The 17,155-nt window shown below is 43.0% G+C and overlaps 1 long non-coding RNA gene across 5 annotated transcripts in view; it reads left to right on the top strand.

The window, feature by feature from the left end:
* Window positions 1-1,094: 1,094 nt before the first annotated feature.
* The window catches only part of LOC114452717 (uncharacterized), a 42,831-nt gene continuing 26,770 nt past the window's right edge, over window positions 1,095-17,155 (top strand). For 3 of the 5 annotated variants that reach the window (XR_003672304.1, XR_003672310.1, XR_003672313.1), the window contains exon 1: window positions 1,095-1,412. This is a non-coding gene — a long non-coding RNA (uncharacterized LOC114452717). Of the gene's footprint in view, window positions 1,477-4,904; window positions 5,045-17,155 lie in introns of all 5 variants that reach the window. The other 2 variants (XR_003672331.1, XR_003672337.1) reach the window with 2 other exon arrangements.

Below are 17,155 nucleotides of genomic sequence, written 5' to 3'. Positions count from 1 at the left end.
AACTGCGTTTTCATTATGATTGTACCCTGAGGTTAAAAACCACAGCACTAAGACTGCATTATAATTCAGCCTGGAGTGGCTAATTGTGGCCAAGGTTAAATTACTGACTCATTATCTGTCATTTTGAAGCGCTTGCATTTTAAAGGTGGGTTTTGTTGTGCAAGCAGTTGATTGATTAAATCAAAATGGAGACTATGAATGGCAAATGGCTAATAAACCTATAGCTGAAATGCATGTGATGACCTTATTTTAGATTAGAGCATGTTAGGGTGTAAATAGGATAGTAAAGAAGAAAATGTATTTTTACTGCGAGGCAAATCTATCACAGCATTTTCTCAGCAATATGCAATGTTTATTATGAAGCAGGAAATACACACACACACAGGGTGAGAGAGAGAAGGTATTGATGTAAACAAGAGGAAGTTCAAGTGTAGTGATACGGAGGAGAGTGACTGAAGTTTTGTTAATCTGAGATCATCTGTGTTTTTCCCGCAATCTTAGTCACCCTGTGATGATATCACATACTGCACAGCATGACCTCACTGTGAGAGCTGGAAAAAGGCAACCGTCAGTCTCATCTTCATCACATCATCATCATCATCTTCATCATGATCATCATAAACGCTCTCAATTATAAGCATCCTCATCACCCAGTAATGTTTATGTTCACAACAAATATCTTCATTGTGGTCTTCATCACAAATAGCCTACCATTACCACTACCAATATTCTCAGCTATTATCATCATCATGATCAGCATTGTTATCATAACAAGCAAAATAGTAATCTTCATCATGATCATCAAAGTCATCAAAACGGACACCATCAGGACATCATCATACACCTATATCTTACTCATCCTCGTCCTCATCATGAACCTTTAACATACATTATTATGTCAGTAAAATTATCATCATCGTCCTCGTTTCTCTGTGAACTCCTCAGAAAGCAGCTGGGGTGTGTGACGGCTTGCTGCTTTACTTTTTATAAGGCCGCAGCATCTCATTTCTCCGGTACGCGCACCGGAGCGCGCGCGAAGCGCCATCACGTGGGAGGTCCCTTTAAGTTTCCATTGACTGTAGCCTGAGCGTGTCACATGGACATGATATAATGAAAAGGCAGGAACAGTGAGCCAGAGTGCGCTGAGCTCTTGGCTGATGGAGAAAGGAGCAGAAATGTAGCTGCGCAGTCATCTGCCGACAGGGGAGAGGGCCAGCCGGGCCGAGCCCAGCCGAGCCCGGCCGATCCTGACCGGGGCGGGCCGAGTCGGACTCACTGCGCCTCATCGGACGGGACCTTTGCGTCCGCAGTTGCACCTGCCAGCTATAACATACACTTTATAAAGGGGGACATGTCGCCGGGCTTCGCGCGTATGTCGGCTCAGTCCCGGAGCAGAAGAGGAGCGCCTCTCAGTGAGTGAAGTTATTTCTGATCGCTCTCGGCTGATGTGGGATCGGCTCTGTTTCGCTGCCGCAGGTGCGTTTGTGCGCCTGTGTTGTTCCTAGTAGCCTGCTGTATTCTAGCGAGGACCTTGGCGTTTTTTTTGGAAAAGTGTGTTTGTTGGAGAAAACGCAGTAACCCTGCAGCTATCATCTTCTTGATAATGAGCGTTTTATCGCTCCGTGTTCGCCAGTGTCCGCATTCCAGGTGGTGTTGCGCACATCGAAATAGAAGTTGAAGTAAACAAGTGGGAATAAGGGTTTGACGGTGGAGCTGGAAGACAGCGTTTTCATGTTCAGCACAGTGCTCCAGGCTGGAAACATCACGCCCCTTTATACAAACCCGACCTGAAGCGCTGCGGCGAGATGCCAAGAAATTGTTGACGATTTAGTGACATTTAGATCCACCCCATCGATCACACTGACTAATTCTGAGTCTGTCATTTCATATAGTTAAACTCACAAGTTTAATAATAGGGGATTTATGACGTTTAATAGCAGTTCCCCAACTTAATGTGCAGTGGTGGCGCAAAGAATAGTGAACTCTGAATACGTGTTAGCGCGGCTGTGGCAGTTCTGTGGCTGTGAATGTAATTTATGGGCTGTAGCTTTTACGCAAAACGCCCTGTTGGTTTAATAAAGCCATCCAATTTTCCTGCGGCATGTTTGGAAACGTGCCTGTGAGGTGCCACCAGCGCTTCAGTATTTCAATTCTCACCAGAGAGGAAAACAAGAAAACCACCTGCCTGCTGCCCAGGCAGGCACACAAACACAAACACACACACATACACACACTAGACAACACTCTGCTGATTCATAACAGGGCAGTGTGTATATGACACAGACAGTTCAAACTTCAATTTTGGCAGCAGTCTCATAAATCGAATTTTTTCTATTCTTTTATTGAGTCAGCAGTTGATACAAAAAAAACCCAGCAGCAGAGTCAATAATGGCAGTTTGATATGAATTTAATAATAATACAACGATCAATTTATCATAATCAAATATAATGCTATTTATTTAATTAGTGGAATACCAGAAAATTCTTACAGCAGTGACAATCAATCAATCAATCAATCACTTTTGTCAAACCTGTTTATGATATTATTTATAGATTCATTAAAGCTGCATTGACAGATGTTTTAACAGCTGTAAATACAACAGTAGCATAATAGACATCCTCCAAAGGGTTAAGTTTGAAGGCTGACTAGCTCTGCAAACGAGGTTGTCACGCAGTTCGTGACACACAAAATTCAAAATTGCACAATGGTCAGCAGCAAGGAGTACGTTGGCGACTGAGGGCGTACAGTTTTTAAATGCATGCATCATCTGCATCATCACCAGATCAATAATGTATGTATGACATTTGTGTAGGCCAGGCCATCGTTTCATCATTTAGGGAGTCATGATTGGTCCTCACTGGCTAGGTTAAGGCTAGGTCCATCAAATGAGATCAAGCTGTGAGCACATTGTAAGTTAAAGTTACAATAGTTCAGGATGTTACAATAATTCTCTGCATTTGTCTAAACTTGACCAGTTTGTTTTAAAGACTAGACCCAGTTGTGTCTGTGAGCAAAAATGTCTCATACATCAGGTCATGAAGCGTCTAAATAAAGAGCAGTGGTCCCAAACCAGCCTCTGTTAGACGACTCCAGGCTGGGTCTGTGACAGTCCTCCATTCCAGGCATTTATATGTAAAGACATGTTGCAATAATGACATCGTGATAACTGCAGTCACTGGAGGCTGCCTTTACTAAAACATAAACACATTCAAATAAAATATACGTGTTTAAATGCTGCTTGGACAAAATTACCATGTCAGCTTCCATCACTAATGTATGCACTGCACTGAGTGCGTTTCTGTACTGTGAAACATGTGGCCTGAGCGTTGGAATCCAGGACAGACATTACATAACACTGACTGATGCACAATGAAGCGAAGAACAAAGCTGCGACACCATGTTTTTCTCTGTATGAATTACATCGAGAAACTGATGACATTAACCGAGCTGATAAGGCTGTGCTGGCACTTGAATGTTTCATTATTCGTTATTACCAGTTCCTTCTTCAGTAGAAACCTGCTGTGAACGCTCACTTCCGCACCAACATCCTTATTTCTTCTAAGAACTGTAATGTGTTTCTCTGTAAACATAGGAATTATCAGTATTTCCTTCTAAACAAATTCACAACTGTGGGATTGGTTTCGAACACGAGCTTTGTTGTCCTCCAGAACTTCCATGACAATGAAATTTGCAATAATCCCGGAGCATTAACCATTAACCAGCATTAATCCCGCTGTGTTTGGCCTTATTAGCCGAGAACAAATCCATCACCCTTTTGAAGCAAACTTTTGCAGCTCTAAGCTGTTCTTTCCGCTCTGAGAGCATTGCTTGGCAAACATATATATGCACAGAATTCTACCAGTGAGCTTGAACGTCAGATTAAGTGACATGCCTGAAATGGCCAGAGTGTGTGAGAGGAGCACAGCAGTAATAGCATGTCCTCCCTGTTTGTGTGTGTTCCTGTTTATCTGTTTTTTTTGTGGGTGCATGAGCTTAGTGAAGACAGACTTTTCAATCTGCGTCACAGACTGTGCATGACGTCTGTCAGATGTTTGTGCTTGCCTGTCTCAACAAATAGATCTGTTTCATTTGGATATAAATGAGCATGTGGTGTTTTCATCCGTTCCTGTGCTGCCTTGTGTAAATGAATGGTGCTGAGACCAATCTATGGAGCTAAACCTTTCTCCCTTTATTCTTTTTACTCAATCTGTCCCTGGCTCGCAGTGCTTTTCCTTCAGGATCACCGCTACAGAACAATCTTTGCTATTTGCAGCCCCAGCATCAGAGGCTAATCTGAGAAATGAGCCCATTACCTCCTCTCTCTCTCTCTCTCTCTCTCTCTCTCTCTGGTGTGCATTTCCTGAATAATTGCTACATTTTTTGGTTTTTGTCTGTGAATTATGTGCTCGAGTGTGAGCATGGCACAAACAGCCAGCTGTGAAAGTTGTATTTCCGTTGGGTTTATGTGGTCATAATTAGCAGCTCCCATGTGACTGGGTGTACGTGTGTGTGTGTGTTTGAGCTTGTAAGTGAGAGCACGCCTGCGAGGAGGGCTGTGCTTGTGTTTACATGACAGTCGACCAGGAAAGGAAGTGACGCAGGAGGCAGCGGAGGGGTGACAGAGGCAGACGGTACACTGCTGCAGAGAGTGAGAGAGAGGGAAGGGGCAGGAAAACCACAGACAGATAAAAGAGCGAGACAGGAACAAAGAAACTAATGAGCGATCACTTTCTTGGTTACTGCAGGATCCTCGCCCTCTATCAGCCGCCTGACCCAATGTAAACAAACGCAGTCAAAAATGAGTCAGTGTCCGTGTAGGTTGGGCAAACTGCGCATTTGATTATGAAATGTGTTTACCCTCTGCTCACTATAAAAGTAGTGACACAGGCTTTTGTTTGTCCAGAGCTGTCCCTGTTCCAGCTCTGAGACAACCTCCGCGGTTGCCATTCAAAGTGACCTCACCATCTCTCTGCACGGCTGCTCTCCCAGACTGGAGCAGACTCGAACTTTCTTGGCGGACAGAAGACTTTCATAACAGCTTTGGTAATAGACACTCCTCAAATATTTCCTCAGCAAACTGTGGCTTTCCTAAGGGATGGAAAAAGGACATGGGAAGATAGGCTCTCAAAGTAGCCAGTGAAGGACCTAGAGAGGGATCTGACAGAATGTATTATCTGTGAGAAGTGGTGGAGGAAAAGTCCATTCACTGAACAATAAGCTTTAATGTATACTCACCTTCCTCTACTGGAACTGGACAATTGAAGAGCTCCTTAATATCACATTGTGAAGCCCTGCAGAGTTTATTACACTCAGCAGAGACAAACAAACCTCAACATTTGTCTTGAGGGTGGTGTGAGAACAGAGTGGAGCATGGATGTGCTCCATCAATTTATGAGAGCCTGCATGAGACACTGATATTGTAGCTCTTCTGATGTCCAGGAGCATGAACTGGCAGACATTGCAACCTGTGAGAGAGTTTATGACTTAATAGTAGTATAGAATAGTGAAAATGGTTTATTCTCTGTGAGGTCTGAATGTGATCCTTACTGGAGTGTATACCTCACTGTGAAAATCTAAACTTATAAATATTTTAGGAAATGCCTGCAAGGGAAAAGACACAGAATAGGCCATCATCTGACCAGTGTTTACATTCTGGCAAACTAGGGTGGCATTCATTTTTTAGCATCCAAGATGCAAATCCTCTGGGGAGAATGAATTTCTCAAGTATAACTGGTGTGGCAGTGATTATGGAATATCCTGGTATTGCCCACACAGAACCTATCCTGTGCTAATTGTAACGACAACTAAATATTTCATTTTTTTGAATATTTAATGTTTTTTTCATGTAATTTAATAGTTTGAAAAATTAAAAAAATTAAGAAAGAAGTATACTCTGGGGAGCATGAAGATGGTTGTAAGAGAGTATCAGAGGAGGAAGAGGAGGAGATGATGAAACTTTCATGCCATTTAGTCCAATAATCTGGCACCAGTAAGAATTTTATATTGACATGACTTCACAGGACATCAATCAGAGGTTCATGAATTCTAATTAACTATATTTAAATGTCTCTAATGAAGATCTCATGCTGTAGTGGTTTTTCATTCTCTGTGTTATGACTGCCAGGTGAACTTCTGAGAGTTTTAACTGCATTGCGTGCCTTCTTGGAGGCTTTGTGCTAAAACTGTGAATGGAGCTGGTCTGGTCAGAGGTGAACGGCAGATTGCATTGTTAAGCAGCCTGCAGGATGGAGGGTGAGCTGGCAGAGAGAGGCTGGCCAGGCACCAAGCTGCTTGGCGTACAATCAGCCTGGGGAGGACGTGAAATGAAACCTCAGCAGGGCATGGGTAATGGAGGAGAAAACCGTCCATGTCTTTATTAGACAGAGGACAGACAGAGAGAGATTTGATTAAAGAAAAAACAACAGTCCGTCCTCAACTAACTTGACATGTTTGTGATTTTTCTTCCTCTTCCTCTCATTTGGCAGAGTGGCTGTACTGTGGGAACATCAGGTCTGGCTTTAGCAAACGTGTAACATTTTCTGGCAGCAGCCCACCGCCCATATGTTCGCTGGCCACAGCAATTAAACCATAAGATGGGTAAAGGAAGTGCACTGCGGGGGCGAGATATAAACAGAACTGTACAGAGGGAGACTAGTGAAGTGATGGTCTAGGTTGTACATGTGGTTGAGCCTGGAAGAGACCGTAAGCTCCTGATAGCTGTGTGTTTTCTTCCTCGGCTCCCTTCACCTCCCCACTTCACACACACATAAAACGCACACATTGTTCTTGTTTTCTTTGATTCACATCCAGAAGGCGCTCGCATTGCAGAGCATGACTGAGAGAGAGAGCTCTGCCATCACACAGTCACACAGTCGATGAGGAGATTCTGGCTGTTTACATGATGTGAAAGGAGATATTAGCTGGCCACTCCAGACCTTGTGTTCCTATGAAGGGGCCACTGATTTTTTTGTTTTTATTTGTTTGTTTGTTTGTTTTTTAGGGGTGGTGGTTACGCTGCTGTGCCATATGCGTACATGTGCATGACTCTCTCTCATCCTTCCTCTCTGATCCTTATCTTCTCCGTGTTTAGTTGAAAAATCACGATTGAGATATTATCCTTTACAACAACGACAGCACGTCAGCTTATGTCCATATTTGAAACTGTGGTCACCATCCACTTTCCTTTTCGGCTTGAAACACCTTTATTGTTCACAGCTGTACAACAATTAAAAGCTCTGAGCTGCTAGGAGGTAGGAACCTACTTACTGCGGTTTTATTCAGTGAGTCTAAATTTATATGAAAAATTAAAATCTTACATGTAAAAAATGTTTTTTGGCTGAATCATATATGTTTTGTTTATCATGGCGCAGGCCGGAGTGGGCATTGAGTTTGACACGTGTTCTTTTTTAAGGTATATTACTTAAGGTAAATAATATACCGGTACATTTTTAGGTTTGTTCTTGCTAACCATAGCTAATATTAGAACACATTTTATAACTTATTGTAGCTAAGTGATACTACAAAATGTGTAGCTAGCTTTAAAAGACAAAAACAAATTAGCTCTTGCTAAAACTCCTTTTTATGCTACCTAATGTCAAATTAATTAAATGTACTATAATAGCAGGATTTTGTGAAAGCGTTAGCAACTAAACTATATGGCTACCATGTCAATAAACAATGTTTTACCTTGGCTAATCTTAGCATGCTTTTTCAACAGGTCATTTCTAAACGTTCTGAACAGTAATAATAACCTTTCAAAAAGAACCAAAACTACAACAATACAATACTACAACAATTGTTTTTGCTTGTGGCTATTCTGTGTTTAGTTGCTCTGCAGGATTAATTGAAAATGTAATCGGAGAGATTTTATACCTGTGTTTTTTGACAGCTTGTTGAGTGAATAGTTAGATAGTTGTCTAAGAGGTAAAGGCTGCTACAGCTCTACTAAGTAGGCCAAAGGCACAGGGGAGTGTCACATGAACCAACACTGCTATGTTAGCCATCCTCCCGTGTCTTGTTCAGCCACAGATGGGAAGAGAGAGAGAGAGAGAGAGAGAGAACACTTAGCATGCGTCATGTATCCCATGCTGCTTGACGTCTGTGCATGACACCCAAAACCGCACTGCTGAAAAGGGGAAGTACTCATTTCCATCAGGCCGGAGATCACACTGACCTTCTGTTTAACCACTTTAACCAGTGCTGAAGGTCAGCAGAGCTAGGGGAATTTCTCCAGGCCGAGGGCTGCCATCCAGTTCTTATCTAAGGTCACAGAGGTCACATGACGTTTGACCTGGTCCCAGCAGCCAGCAGTGACAAAACTCTGTTGTCTGCATGCTGCCTGGCAATGCTTTCGTCCCCTCTTCCCCTTCCTCTTCTGACACTCTCCCACAGTCATGGGTCAGTCACCCTGCAAGCCCACTATAGGGAGATACATCCCCAAGGCAACAGAGGGGATGGTGGCTACAGGCCTCAACAGAGAGAGAGAGAGAGAGAGAGGGAGGGAGGAAAGAAATCCACTCTGGTGAGAAGAATTATGGATACAGTTGTGAGGTCAGACAACCCAATCGATGCCACCCCTGCGACTAACCCAGCTATATTTGCCCATGGATTTACTCCTGCATGTTTCTGGGAGAGTTTCTCCGGTCTGTCATCTGTCTTTGACCAGCACAGGGAGGAGGGGGGCACTGGTTTCCCCAGTGACTAGTGAGTGGAACCTAAAAGACTGGCCGTACACAGGAGGAAGTGCCGGGGGTTCACGTGTTCTCGAAAATTTACAAAAGTAGCACCTGGAACTCTTTGGTTTCTCAGCCTCTTGATGTGTTGATGCTGCTGACATTGTGAGTTTTTTTGACACACAGACATACACACACTTGTTCATGCTCTGTCAACCACTTGCACTCGTACATGTTGATGAACGGTGTAGCAGCTCCCCTCGTTCTTGTCAGCTTTTACGTCAGAATGACTGGCCTAGATTGCTGAAAATGGACCTGGAACACTTGCCGTTTATAGCCTTTTTCCTCTGCCTCTCCCTGATGTAACAGCAGAGCACGACTTCTCCAGAAAAAAAGATTCTGCTGCCCTTTCTGAAGAACAATAGAAAAGAGGCTGCTTTTACAGGCCAGGCCAGGTTTTTTTTTTGCTACATCTTGCTGGATGCTTCTGTGCCCAAAAGTAAATGTTACAGGACTTTATTGTCCCTGGAGGGAAATTAAGCAAATTACAGCAGCAGAACAAAAAACAAGACAACAAGATGGCACAATGTATATTAGAACTACAAATAAAGACTATATACAGGGGCTGTACATTATCACCTTGCTATAGAAGTTGCCTATTTACACCATGCAGTAACAGTTGTCAGGCAGATGAATCCAGCACCTTCTTGTGGCTGTGTAAATATTGCGCATCTAAAATGTGGTGTTTGAGATCAATCAAAGCAATCAAGAAAATGGCAGAGAAGCTTGTTGCAGATTGAATGTATCACGTAAATTGATCACAGTTGTCAAATGAATGTGTTTTAATTCAAGATTTCCTGAACCTAATCAGGTAGTTTTGATGCCTAAATTTACCAGGAGTGAAAATGAAAGAAAAGTGACTAACAATGTTGCACCGTTATCTTTGTTTCCATTTGTGAGACAGTCGGATATATTATCAGTTTTACTAGCTGTTCCGTGTCCCTCTTGTCTTCCTGAACCCCCTCTGCCCAGTCATGAGGTGTGTGTGTGTGTGTGAGATGGCTCTGAGAGATTGGTCTGGCTTTCTCTTTCCAAAATCTTGCAGTGTCATTATATGGATCTGATACTCCACTCGGCCTTTCATTTCTCTCTCTCTCTCTCTCTGACTCTGTCTAGTCTCTGTCTTTGCACTATTCCCCTCCTTCCTTGTTCCCACGGCAACACGTGGCTCTTGGTTACATAACAGCAGCTCTTGCAGTGCGTGTGTGTGTGTCCCTGTCGTTGCCCCTGACCTAAGGAAAACAAACACAAAACATGCAGCTTTCAGTATTTCACTCACTGAGACTTCAGTCTCATGCAAGTGCATTATTGATGGTGTTAACACTGATTTCACCTGAGGCATAGATACAACCTGTGTGTGTGTGTGTGTGTGTGTTACATTGCTGCAGTCTGATGAATTTCCACTAGATGGGAACAGTGAGCAGATGCTGCTTCTCAGGTGCTCGTTGTGGCTGATTTGAGGTGATGAGAGAGTGATGGATGATGGGTAGTGTGCTGTCAGTCTGAGATGCTGATGGTGCACAGTTTTTTTTTATTTCTATGTAACACTCTTACAGCTTCTCCCACTTGAGTGTGCGTGCTGCCCCTGTGTGTGTTCTGCTTCACTGAATGGGTGTCCTTGCTGTTGTTGGTAGTATGAATGAGGATTAGTGTATGATTAAATAGTGAGGTGGCCGTGTGTAGGGGTGCCAGATGAATAACACACTCACACAGACGTGCCCTCAGATCACCTCTAATGGCATTAGGCAGGCCCCGGCAGGGGAGGCCAGGCTGCTGTTCGTTTCAATTAAAGCCATGTCAAGGAGTGATCCCACGCAGCACGCTCACACTAATTGAGTTCATTTCATAATTATGAGGGAGAAAGCGATCCATAAACACTCTGCTCTGCTGATCCCATGGGGGGCATTTTCACTTACGATGCTTAAAATATGTGTTCACATAGAGACTGGGTTTGGATGCATAAGGGAGAAGATGAGTTTAGATTTTGTTTGTGCCGTCGACTCAGGAGAGGCTGGCAGTGTATTTGCATAAGTGGATGATGGTTCTGTGTGTGTGTGTGTGTGTGTAAAGCACCTGCAGTAAGTGAGCTCCCTTCTTCTGAGCCTTCAGGGCCTCAGAGGAAAAGCTGGGTGTAGAGTATCGAACCGTGCAGCAGGGCAGTAAAAAGTCTATACAACTCACGCTGCTCATCTAATGCTCGCACTACCAAACTGGCTTTGACAAATCCTGACGACTCAGCACTAACTGTGTCTTACCCAGACTCATAGCATTACTTGTTTCCTGCTCAAGGGTTGATCACTGTGGGATTGTGGCTGTGTCCTGGAATGACAATGCAGCTGAATGATGATAAATTACCAACTATAAAATAAACAAGGTGTATCTGAGTTCTTGCGGGTCTGGTGCCCCCGGGCCAAATGCCCACTTTGAACTAGTGGGAATCAGTATTTGGCTGCACGTCAGCAAAGTTCAAGTTTTTATCTGTGTACTCATACCAGTCAAAAAGTATTGATGAAATGATTAGCACTGTTCAGCCTCAATGGTCACCATCTTGGCTACTGTTTTTGTGAGTTTGTGTTTTTTCCAGGCCGCAGAGCATTTAGCATCAGTACGGTAGATGAGCCAGTCGCTATACTGTCATTTCCTGTGACTGCATGACATCCGCTGTTCAAATTGAGACAATAACAACCTGTTAAAATTCATGCACCATATTTTTAAATACATACACATGAACATATAATAATAAACGTCACTATATATAGAGAGGTTTGTGCCACTATATCACCATTTTTGTTTTTCACTTTTATTAATTTTATATAATTGCCACAGCAGCTAGCATTAGCTTGGTATTTAGCCAGTGAAATGTTGCTACCATGGCAAAAACCATATTTAAGAATATGTATTGGGTGCACTTTATTTTTGGTTGTATGGACTTGCTAATAAGTAATGGGCGGGGCTTCGGACCTTATACCACAAGCAGCCACCAGAGGGCAATAAAGATGACCTGTGAGCTAATAGCCTGCTGCCAGGATTTAACCAAGCGGCAACCTTCGGGGCTCAAAGTGGAAGCCCATGCGGAAGTGTCAAAACTTGTAATTCACGCCGCAACAGCTGGGGGTTGGCTCCAAAAGCGAGTCATTTCCCATAGACTCCCATGTTAAAATGGCCGACTTCACAGCAGAAAAAAACATGTTTACGGCCTGGTACAAAAAACCACTCTGGTCTCAGATGATAGGTTCTCTGCTAGTGTCAATTGTAGGGAGGGTGAATTTTTTTACAACTCACTCGTTTCAATGGTATTCGGACTTAAAATTATGCCTAATTATGGGCGTTGCCGCTTGAGTGACAGACAGTTGACGTATCACAGTGTGAGTTTCCTGCTTCCACGATCGCCCGCCCCCCTAAACCCCGCTCGTGCTCCCCCTCTTTGTCCATAATCGGAGTTTTAGTTGACGTGACGCTGCCAACATGGCGGCGGTCATCACGTCCTGGAACCTCCCACCGAGCCTCAAAACGGCTCTTCAGAAACAAACGGGTGACGTCACGGAGGCTCTGTCCATAGTTTTTACTGTCAATGGATTTAACCCATGTCATGGTGAAACAGAGTTTGGATGGCATGAGGTGGGTGGAGAGTGGAGAAAAACAGCTGAAACTGGCATTTCTATTGTATTCATTTTTTAACAAGAACAGCAAAAGTTAGGCATGTCAGTCTCAGTCTCATTATGTGATTGGCTCTCTGAAATGGCCTTCGGTTCTCCTGGCAGCCTGTGACTGGCCCTGATCCACAACTTTCTTGGTGACTCAGTCCACTTGGAAAGGCACAAGCACTGCCTCTTATGGCGTGTTTCCATAGAAACTGGAAGAGAGTGGGGGGGGTCAGGCGCCAGTGAAGCACACACACACACACAGGAGCCATTTCCTATTAAACTCGACTTTATTATCTCTTGGTCTGTTGTCTTCTGTGCGAAATGTAAACGGGCCTTTAACTAAAAGAGAGAAAACAGTACATTGAGTGATGTTTGCAGGAAGGAGGACCATTTCTTCTCTGCTGCATGTGTTGCATTCACTTGTCCTTGAGTTTATAGGTGTTGCTGTGTCCTTGACCCCTGGTTGAGTCACAGTAAAATATACAGTACATAACACTTTATGTGAGCTGACTGTGCTTTTAATGTTTATGTTGTTCGTTACCAGAAGAGTCTACATTCTAAACGCTCCACATGTTCATGAGCTCTGAATGAGCTTTAAGAATATGTATTGGATGCACTTTATTTTTGGTTGTAATGGTTACAACAACAGTCCTGGACTCAAGATGATGGGTTCAGGGTGTCTCGCTGGCTTTGGGTGCATTCAGCACAACTACGAATGTTTACAGTTCAAGCCACTGTGAACATATAGAATTGTAGAGTCTGATGTGTCAGATATATTCACTCAAACATGTAAATAAAATAACTAACTAAAATAAAATAGGATAAAGTTTGACAGTTATGCATTAGTTCAAGCAGGCTGTGTGTAGGAGTTGTTTTGATTGTATGCAACGCTCGTTTTCCTCATCTTCTCTCTTGACATACGATTTGTTGATACCCGATGTGGTGAAGCTGTGTAGATGTGGAGGCCTGTTCTGAAGCTGTTGTCAGAGTGAACGGGTAACTTTTTCTGACGCTCTTCCTCCCCATGTGATCCACCCACACTCTGCTCTCAGGTGAGGTTTAAGCATCCATCACACTTGCTGTTGTGTTGTGTCATATAGACTGTCTGCTCCCTCTATAGCCTTTCCAGAGCTAGTATTGGTGCATATAGCACTTTATTTTTTGGATCTTATTCTGATTCCTGAAGCATTTTTGGATGCTTCCTTTGTTTTAGCACCACTTCTGGAGCTAACTCAACTGTCTCTGGCTTGACTGTAATGGACACTCACATGTATAGATGATGGGAAGTCACACAGTGTGATAGAAGGGCACTTTGAAGGATTTCTTTTCTTATTGTTTTAAGACTGACTCAGATGAGTTGTATCAGCATTACAGGAACACAGGGAGATTTTGTCTTCAAACAATATTGAGTCATCAGTGGTTATAAGCTGTCCTGACAGAACTGACTCATGTGTGGCCAGGAAGCCTTTCACCAACAAGAATGGACTAAAACACAGAGTGTTTGTGCAGGCTGGTTATCTTTCCTGTCGTCTCAGTTACTGTTTTGGTCACTTTCCACACAGACTCATAACAGCGACAGTCCCTTCATAGCAATCCTGAAAAAAAAAACGTTAGTGACCACGGGTGAAGCCTTCGATATTAGGGGCTCCCCAGTGAATTTCTGTAAAACTTCCTTGAATGATTGATTCTCGGGAATGCTTTCACTGATTAAGCTGCATGGCTGCAAGGGTCCATCACAGAGGGCTGCAATTTCTATGGACATATATTCAGCCCCACATCTAGTTTTATTATATTGGTATCAGGTGACTTTTCATAGTGATGCAGTGCAGGGCCTCTAGGTTAGAAAGACTTAAGAAATGTATGGAAAAAAAGCCGAAAAAAGCACCACATTCAAACTGATCACCTGTTTCCTGAGTTTTGAATTGCTTAGGTGCTGCCAAGATGGCAACAACTGGGGCCTCCAAATACTTATATGCAATGTGTGGACTTTGTAAGTGATAATTCATGCACCAAGATGAAAAGCTTCACTGCATACATTTTCCAAATGCAGCCATTTGCAGGCAATTTCTGACTTGTGTGCTTTTATTTCCTCTACATAGCTGGATGTTTTGCTGTTATAATACTACACCATTTGAAGCCCCATTTTATTCTATACTGTGCGTCTTTCCCTGCAGTCAGTTAGAGACTTGTCCTCAGAACATCTCCAACGGTCGGCTTGATTCACATGAACCTCACTCATCTGGTAGTTACAGCCAAACCACAGCAGCTCGCTCGCTGCCGCACCAATGTAAAAACATACTCCCAGCATCACCATCATTTCTCTATTTCATTGTCTCTCTTTCTTTATGTGTCATCAATTGGACCTTATTGCTGATGTGTCCTCTTCTGGGTTTGATTCAGAGAACAGCATGGTTACAGGAAAGGTTTATTTCTCTCTTTGAGAATTGAGAGAGTTGAAATTGGTCACGTAGGTGTTTCTAGAATGTGGAAGCACCACATAAAGAGTTTCGGTTTGAACTGGATCAACACGCTTGCACACATTTATACTGAAGGGAACATGGATAACAAAAGATTTAAAATCTTAAGGAGACCCTGAATTATTTCAGTCTATTCCAGTCTTGTGTGCCAAGTCAAGTCTGTACCCATTTGACAATTAATGTCATCTTAAAAAATAAGATCCTTCCCATTTCCTGCTCATAGGACAGATGCTCATGTTATCGCCAAAAGGCCGCGGTGGCACATCTTGTTGTGTACATATCAAGGTTGCCAGAAGTCCACAGAAGGTGATGGACTAGTTCAGTGGAAGTAGTTTTGCATTTTCAAACACCCGATCTAACCACAGTTCAATTCCTAAAGCATGCAGGTTTTCACCTCTAGTAACACCTTCAGTTTTTCTTCTATCCAATCAAGTTGTCAGGATACAGGTTGCATGCTAATACCAGGTGTAAATGGGGTCTCAATAAGCTGTCGTGCCGTGAAAGCACTGTGATTTTAAAAGAAAGTAATATATGTATAAATTAGCTAAGAGCCCAAGCAGAAATATATGTCTAGGACAGAGAAGTGAGGAATTGCTGTGTAAGCTCAGGTCTCGATTCCCGTTGGTTACCAGACCACTCATAAAGTGATGAGATATGAGCTCCGTCTGACGTGGGTCGTTAAGGCTGTTATGACGTGGCTGTTTTGTGGTGTCCTTTGGTTATGCTGAGCACACTGTGCTCAGCAGCCATTGATGCAGTGTGCACCGACCCGACGTTACTCCCCCCTCCCAATGAAATTCGACAACTTCACAGAAACGATTTAAATAGGGTGAAATGGCAGCCTCATAGCTGCATTTTTTTTGCACCATCAATTTCTATTTAAGCGACATTTTATGAACTTTAAAGGGCAGTCTTGCTGTTTTTTCTCACTTTAATCTGTAACTGTGTGACTTGAATTACATATAAAAAACACATTTTCTGCCTTCACAGAGAGATTGTCAGGTTTTACAATGCTATTGTGACCTTTGAGTTAATAGTAGCTCTATTAAAGTCAAAAATCATCTTGCAGAAATTCTTTATTGATGGTACCTGCTCAGCAGAACATCATCAGACGCTGTTATTTTCACTCATAGTTCATTGTGATGGGTAACACGATCTGCAGAAAGTGGATACACGGGTAATCAAAATAAAGGCAGAGTTGCTATGGGCAACACTGTTTTGTGTGACATGAACCACACAAAGTAACTCATACGCATTCTATAACAGCACACTGTGTGTCAGTGCTAGACAATCTGCCTGGCTGATCTAACTCTGTGAGGTTGCACATTTGAAAGATACTGTCTGGATGCTTGCTTAGTGGTTGTAGTAGCCTGATATGTCCTGATATCTTTTAAACTTTCACTCTGTGACTGTTAATCTGCAACTGTGGTTCTGTTACTCTGTGATCCAGAGACTGTAATTGCTCTGTTAATCTGTGTGTCAGCCACTCTTATTCAGATTCTGTAACTCTGTTACTCGGTGACTGTTAATCTGTGACTCAGTGACTCTCATAATCTGTTACTCTGTTAACCTGTTACTCAGTGACTCTGCAATTGGTGACTTTTGTTAGTCTTACTCTCACTTACTCAATAAATGTTAATAAATGTTGTCTCGACCATTTTGGAATGTGACTGACTCTGTGACTCAGCCACTCTTTTAATTTGTGACTGTGACTCACTGACTCCCTGACTGTTAATCTGTGATTCACTGACTCTCTGCCTCTGTTAATCCGTGATTCCCTGAATCTCTGCCTCTGTTAATCTGTGATTCTCTGACTCTGTTAATCTGTGATTCACTGACTCCTTGACTGTGACTCACTGACTCCCTGACTGTTAATCTGTGACTGTCCGATTCACTGACTACCTGACTCTCTGACTCTGCGGTTCACTGACTTACTGCCTCTGTTAATCTGTAACTATGTGATTCACTGACTCTGTTAATCAGTGATTCACTGACTCCCTGAATGTTAATCTGTGACTGTGACTCACTGACTCCCTGTTAATCTGTGACTCTCCGACTCACTGACTACCTGATGCTCTGACTCTGTGGTTCACTGACTCACTTCCTCTGTTAATCTGTGACTACGTGATTCACTGACTCTGTTAATCTGTGATTCACTGACTCCCTGACTGTTAATCTGTGACTGTGACTCACTGACTCCCTGACTGTTAATCTGTGACTCTCCGACTCAGTGACTACCTGACTCTGACTCTGTGGTTCACTGACTCACTGACTCACTGCCTCTGTTAATCTGTAACTATG

Source organism: Parambassis ranga, chromosome 2 (genome assembly GCF_900634625.1).
Source record: "Parambassis ranga chromosome 2, fParRan2.1, whole genome shotgun sequence".
Taxonomy (NCBI): domain Eukaryota; kingdom Metazoa; phylum Chordata; class Actinopteri; family Ambassidae; genus Parambassis; species Parambassis ranga.
This window is presented reverse-complemented; position numbering and strand designations above follow the sequence as displayed.